This window comes from Carya illinoinensis, chromosome 1 (assembly GCF_018687715.1).
Source record: "Carya illinoinensis cultivar Pawnee chromosome 1, C.illinoinensisPawnee_v1, whole genome shotgun sequence".
Taxonomy (NCBI): domain Eukaryota; kingdom Viridiplantae; phylum Streptophyta; class Magnoliopsida; order Fagales; family Juglandaceae; genus Carya; species Carya illinoinensis.
The window spans coordinates 38,424,940-38,432,393 of NC_056752.1; the positions used below are offsets into that span (position 1 = coordinate 38,424,940).

At 36.7% G+C, this 7,454-nt stretch overlaps 1 long non-coding RNA gene across 1 annotated transcript; it reads left to right on the top strand.

Annotated features, from left to right (window-relative positions):
* Nucleotides 1–4,400: 4,400 nt before the first annotated feature.
* LOC122302600 lies at nucleotides 4,401–5,595 on the top strand. Its single transcript, XR_006240489.1, has 2 exons — nucleotides 4,401–4,696; nucleotides 4,832–5,595. It is a non-coding gene; the product is annotated as an uncharacterized LOC122302600 (long non-coding RNA).
* The last annotated feature ends 1,859 nt before the right edge of the window (nucleotides 5,596–7,454 follow it).

Sequence of the window (7,454 nt, forward strand, 5' to 3'; positions counted from 1 at the left end):
TGTACACGTGTTGCATGTACATACACTCAGCACTTGGCGATGGGATGCGTGACCCGTGTTGTTATCATCCTGACGCCTTGATTTCCACATGTCCGTAAGTGGGAGTTGGGGGCATCACAGTTCAATTATAATAGTGGCTTTACAAGCCACCAACATATCATCTACATACAGTAAGAGATAGATAAATGTTCCTTTTTCTTCCTTGTAATAAACACAGCTATCATAGCAGCTCTTTTTGAAATTATTACTAATCATGTGTGTATCAAACCTTTTATACCACTGTCTGGGTGACTGTTTTAGACCATATAAATATTTTTTAAGAAAACACACTTGATTACTTTTAAGATATTGGTAAAACCTACAGGGGGCTCCATATAAATTTCTTCTTCAAGTTCTCTATACAAAAAAGCAGTTTTAACATCCAATTGTTCTAAATGCAAATTTTCAAAGGCTGTATAAGCTAGCAGTAACCTAATTTAGCTATGTTTAACCACTGGTGAGAAGACTTCATTAAAATCAATTCCTTCTCTTTGTGTAAAGCCTTTGGCTACTAGTCTAGCCTTATACATGGTCCCTTCTATCCATGGTATGCTTTCCTTTTTCTTATAGATCCACTTGGATCCAACTAATTTAACTCCTTGAGGTTTAGATACTAAAGCCCAATTCTTATTCTTATGAGTTTTGCTATATATAAACACAGTCGCGTACTAATCTGTGTACCAATACTGATTCATTCATACTTAAAATTTAAATTAACACTATTTTCAGTAAAATCTACTTTTTGACCAATCACATCATATTAGTGCACAATTATGCTTGCAACTATATTTTTCCTATTCTTATTAAGAGATTCCATCTCCTCATGCATGGCTAAGATCCATTTAGCTGAGTCTTTGCAAGCGATTGCTTCTTTATAAGATCTAGGTTCTTGGTACACAACCTCACTGGCTACAGTCAAAGCAAAAGCTGTAAGCTCAGCTTGACCATATCTTATAGGTGGTTAATTTAATAACTCTATTTTGCCTATCTCTAACCAAATTATAGGAGTTAACTCCACCTTGATCCATGTCCCTTGAGATTTCTTCCTCAAGATTACTACCCTCTTCAGTTTCAGATTTAGGTCGAGTGTTAACCTGCTCCACCTCAAACTGTAATTCCCCCAAGGACTTTTGACCTCCTTGATTTGGCTTTTCCTCCTGTACCCGAGCCATTTGTGACTAATTAAAGGTCACATCCCTGCTCACAATACATCTATACTTTCCAGGTCCATCTACCCAAAATTTATAAGCCTTAACTCCTTCCGGATACCCAATAAAGATGCACTTAAGTGCCCTAGGTTCCAATTTATCAGTTTTTGAATGTGCATAGGCAACACACCCAAACACTCTTAGGTAATAATAGCTGGGAGGTTTCCCAGACCATAACTCCTGTGGAGTTTTAAACCCTATAGCAGATGAGGGGCACTTATTTATAAGGTGAACTACAGTGGTGGCAGCTTCTACCCAGAAGGTTTTGGGCAGCCTTGCATTAGACAACATACACCTTACTCTCTCTAAGATGGTCCTGTTTATCCTTTCAGCTAAGCCATTCTGTTGAGGGGTTTCCCTCACTGTCTTATGTATAAGAATTCCTTCCTTTTTATAATATAGATTAAACTCATTTGACATAAACTCTAGGCCATTGTCTGTCCTTAAAATTTTGAGTTTTCTACCTACTTGATTTTCCACTAGAGTCTTCCACTCCTTGAATTTATCAAAAATGTCATTCTTGTTTTTAAGGATATAAATCCAGACCTTTCTAGAGTAATCATCCACTAAGGAGAGGAAGTAACTCCTTCCACTATGTGAATTTACTCTTGTAGGTCCCTAAAGGTTAGAATGGACATAGTCTAGAGTTTGTTTAGTGTTATGAGTTGCTAACTTAAAACTAACCCTCTTTGCCTTTTCATAGATACAATCTTCACAGAAAAGTAAATTTCCTAGGTTCTGCCCACTTAGCAACCCTTTTTTTTGTAATTCTAAAAAGCCACTTTGACTTACATGCCCAAGCCTCCTATGCCATAACACAGATTTACCCTCTTCAACATTTTGAGTTGAGGATGCTTCCCCAACTATAGTTTTTCCAAGTAGTGCATACAATCCATTTTTAATCATCCCTTTCATAATGACTAAAGAGCCTTTAGGTCTTAAGGACCCCTGCCTCAGATTTGAAGGTGTAGCCTGATAAGTCAAGTATACCAAGAGAAATTAAATTTCTCTTTAGTTCAGGTATATACCTAACATCCCTCAAAATTCTTTCACTTCCATCATGCATTTTAAGTCTCACTGACCCTATACCCATGATTTTGCAGGACTTATTATTTCCTAGGATTACATGTCCCCTCTTTAACTCAGAGAATGTTTCAAATCAATCTCAATCTCTAATTGGACACATATGAAAGGAACGCCCAGAGTCCATTATCCACTCTGACTTTGAATCTACTTCACCCACAGTGAGTACCTCAGCACTCTCATACCCCTCTAAAACCACAGAAGCATCCCCTGCCTCTTTAGGTTTATTCCCAAGGTTTGTTTTCCTATCAGGGCAATCTTTCTTGAAATGCCCTTCCTTATGACAGTGAAAACATTTAAACTATCTCCCCTTTGATTTAGACCTAGATTTCTTGGCTTCATTATTGCACTTATTTTCTCTCTTTTCTGTTCTCTCTCTTTTCTGTTCTATTCCTAACAGACAAGCCTTCCCCAAGATTTTGTTTAGTATCTCCTTTGTTTTGTAGTTCCCTAATGTAAAGTACATATTGTACTTCATCTAGCATAAGAGAGTCTCTACCAAACATCATAGTTTCTTTCAGGCTTTGGTACGATGAGTCCAGAGAACTCATCAAGAGAATGGTCTGATCCTATTCCTCCACCTTAATGTCAATGTTTACTAGATCTAGGATGATTTTATTAAACTCATCAAGATGCTGCCCTATTGGAGTTCCAGGGGTCATCTTGAAAGTGTAAAGTTTAGTTTTCTTGTGAAGTCTATTAGCTGAGTGTTGATAAGTGTTGAGGTATATTGTGAATAGTAGTAAAAAGTAATAAATAGGAGTAAAAAGTAGGTGAATAATAATAATAAATTAATGAATAGTAGTGGAGAGTGTTGAGAATTCTCAACACCCAAACCAGCCAGTACCAGTAGCAGTGTCCTCACCAGCCACCTCTCTCAAGACATTATGCCCAAGAGAGAGGATTAGGGCACTGTGAGCTTTCTGGAGAATGTCCTTATGGACAAACTCCTTGTCTTCTTCTTTCAAGGAAGATCCTTTTCTTTTCTCACCAAGGAGGGCATTTTGCAAGTAATCCATGTTGGACTAGCAATGCCCTCATCTTGATTCTCCATAGCCCGAAATCATTTTCCCTAGTGAATTTTTCAATATCAAATCTCATGGTCCCCATGAACCTAGGCTCTAGATACCACTTGTTAAGAATTTTTTTAAAGTTCTTCTTTTATATAGAACTCAAAAGATAAAGATTGATATGGAAATATTCATGGAAAGAACCAAACAGATTCAGACTAACCCTAATCACAAAACAGAACAAGAAATAACAAGAACCAGAACAATAGCAAGATCAATAATCAAAGAAATAACAAGAATAAAGAAAGGAAAGAAACAACATAACCGATTTATGTGGTTCGACCTTAGTGGTCTATGTCCACGACAGGAATGGTTTCAGAGCTTTATTGATAATCAGTGTCCTTCACAGTGAAGCCTCATAATCACTTATATGTACAAAGCCCTCATCTCACTACAGAAAATCGCACAGATCTTCTCCTCACAGTGAAACCCTAGATTCTCCCCTCTGGTCTCTCTCTCTCTCTCTAGAAACCTTTCTCGTAAACTGACTGAAATGTTACAAAATGAATTAGTGTTACAAAACTGCGTATAGTGAAATATATATAGTGCAAAACAGATGCCTCCACATGTAGAGATCCTGTGGCTTAAGTTTAACCCTTATTTGATACAGCTTACGAGTCACGTGATCACCAGCTTAGTACATTAAGCTTCATAATTCTAGAATCATCTATATATTCATCATCCAACCGTCACATAAGACAAGGGTCGGAACAACATATAAATAAATAAATAAATAAATAAATGTCTTGCCATAACATTTACATATACGAAATCCATGCATAAATGTCCAATATGGTCCCATATACGTCATTCAGTGAATGAAACAGAGCCGGCCCTAATTTATTTGAAGTGAGAAATTATATATTCAATTAATTCAAAGTATATCTTTAGAAGCGTGATCCATGGACATATATAATTATTGAAACATAGAATATGAACACGAATGAAAGTCATAAATATCAATTTTCATCATAATTACTTCTTTGGTGGCCACCGCATGCATCTGATCCTAAATTAATGGTGCCACAATTGTGTCGACAGTCACAGTACCCCCTACTGCACCCTCGCTCTAGCCTTTTTTCTTTAGTGCTTTCATATTTTTTCTTCTTTTAATTTAGTGCTTATAATATTTATATATATATACATATTCTTTTTTTTTTTTTCCGCAACTACGCCTTAGAAAGACGTGCGCAAGGGAAGTCGCGGCCTATTATATATATATTTGCGCGTATGCCAGCCATTCCTTAATTCATCGCGCCTTAATTAAACATCTTCTAGCGAAAAGGCTAGCTGCAGGTATACCTATATGCAATGGGTACTGTAGCCCTATTTTCCGTGCTAATTAATTGAAGTTCATCATTTAGTTTGTAATTAAACAGTAATTATCTTAACACACGATTGATTGACCCGCTAATATTTCTTACTTTTCAGGGTTGGGTCGACAGATTGATCATCATCATGAAGCTTTTACTACCTGTGCTCTTTGTTGGAGTTCTCTTGATCTTAGCAACTCTGCAAGAAGGCGCCAATGCAGAAAGTCTCCCAGCGGAGCTGAAGCGTCATCTCCTAACTGATCGAAAGGGTAAAGCCGGTGCTGCCCGTGCCACAGACACAGAATCACAAGTACAAGCAGTAGTTGCCAATAAGGACGACGCCCCAAGTTCTGTGGGAGCGTCTAAGACAGATGACAACAGTAGTAGTACTAGTGATGATGACACAGAAGAAGAAAACACAGCTTATCGTTCGTTTAATAATACTGGCAGTATATCCGACGGTAGACCTACTCACCATGACTTTAAATGTCTGGCCCAAGTCAACACTGACCGTGCATGCAAAAAAGATGATGGAAACTAATTAAGCTATCCTGTGAGAGAACCGATCAGCTTAATTATAAGGTATATAATTACGCCAATTAAATATGGTGGCTTGGAATAAATAAAGTGGAACCTGACATGTTATATAGCCAAAGCATCTCATGATGTATAATTGGCACGTACATGTTTAGTTTCACCAAGATAGATCGATGATGATCAAGTACTAATCATCATCAGTTTAATCCTATGTAATACATGTGTATGTGGTTTCGTGCAACTGCGAGCATGGATGCATGACAGCTTAATTGCAGGCAAACTATGTTGTGGATTATAATCGTTCTTAAATCAAACTAAGGACCGTGCATGGATTCATGGCTACCATATTTATGCTTTTGCTTAATTACATATATGACTGATCGATCGGTCATCTAATATTCTACCTTGTTAGACCTAATTCATTCACCACCTGTAGTGTGTGTATGTATATGTGTATATATATATACATGTATATATCTATCTCCTTATTTGGAACCTTCAGGAGTAAGGAAAAAAATCATAACAAACAATATTAACTGAGATTTTCACTACCTGAAGGATCGAATCCTAACATTAATTAAAAGTTTACTATACAGTGCTAATCTTGTCAGAAAACGTTAAAGACAGTACTAGTAGTATATATTAATGAGTGAAGGTTTTGGGGGTTGGGGCCCGCCCGGAGACAGATATCGAGCCTACTGCGTGCTCGTGTTGATTTGCCCCGGCCGCCAGTAACTAAAAAGATGAATTTGCAATTAATTAATTAAGAATTTACACATTTATTTATTCTAACAACGTCTAATAGAATATAATATACAAATGGCGCATCGCGTATATATTCTAAAAAATAAAACAAACATATATAATATTATACATTAATGCTTCAAAAAAGGCCTAAGATTTAGTGATGGATTTGATCAGAATGAGGTAATTCATAAACAAAAAAGGCCCATGTATCTTTAGAACTTTTTATTCCCTTAAAATCGGTGGCTAGCTAGCTGGACCATGCATGCATGTTGGGTTCAGTCGGTGCACGCAGTTGCACCCATGACATATATATATCTCTTTATATTAATAAGAGCCTATTCATTGCTACATTATTTTTTAATTCCGTTTCCGTGCATTTCATTTCTTCACTTTTTTTTTTAAATTATTGTCCGTGTAAAAAATTTTAAATTATTTTTATAATAAATTATGTCAGTGATTTATTTTATGTAATTTGTGCAGGATGCAATGGTACTTGTGACTGCACTGTCAGTTGATCAGATCAGGCATGCGTATTGAAATTGTTCGGAGTGCATGCGCACACCAATTTGTCAGACATCGGTAAAATTAAAAAAATCCTATTTTGCCCTTAGTTGTAATTCAAAATTTCGATGAGTGCATGCGTATTGAAATGGTTCGGTCAGTGCATGCGGGCACCATTTGTCAGATGTCAGTAAGATAATTAAAAATTCTATGTTGCCTTTAGTTGTAGTTCAAAATTTATTCAGCGCCAACTCTCACACGGTCACACCCATTTCTCACAAACCCTATCTCTCTCTCTCTCTCCGCTTATTCCTTTTCACTGCCGCACCCTCGCCTCTAGCAAAGCAAAACAGACACACCAACGCCTCCATCAGTGAAGAAGATGGTGGGCCTGGTTTCCAGTCTTCCCTTTAATTCCCATGTGCTTTTTCATTCGTTTCGTCTGAGGTTTTCTGCCATTGTAGAAGCCTAATGGTCCCAAGCCACGGCCGTTGAAATCGTCTTCCAATTCGTCCTCCTCAGCTCAGGATGAGATCGAGATACGGCTAAGAGTCACCAAGAAGAAAAGTACCGGATAGATCTGATGGTGATGAGCTTATAAAGACCCATTTCTTCACCAAAATCTTCATTTGAAATTTAACGCTTTTTCTTTGGTTTGGTTTTGCAGGCTCCTCCTGCGTTAAGATCATCCCCAGAAAGAGATCGAACCACTTGTCAAAAATAAATAAATCTCGAATGAAAAAACACTATAAAGTGAGTTTTTAAATAATATTAAAAAATTACTAAATGATGTAAAATGCATTTTATATAATTATTTTTTCATATATTATAAATCAAACAATACGTATGGATATACTAAAAATTATTAAATTTAAAATATAAAATTAATAAAATAAATTTTGTAAATAACTATTGGAGGAGCGACCTGGGATTAATAACTCTACCCTTTGTGCTCT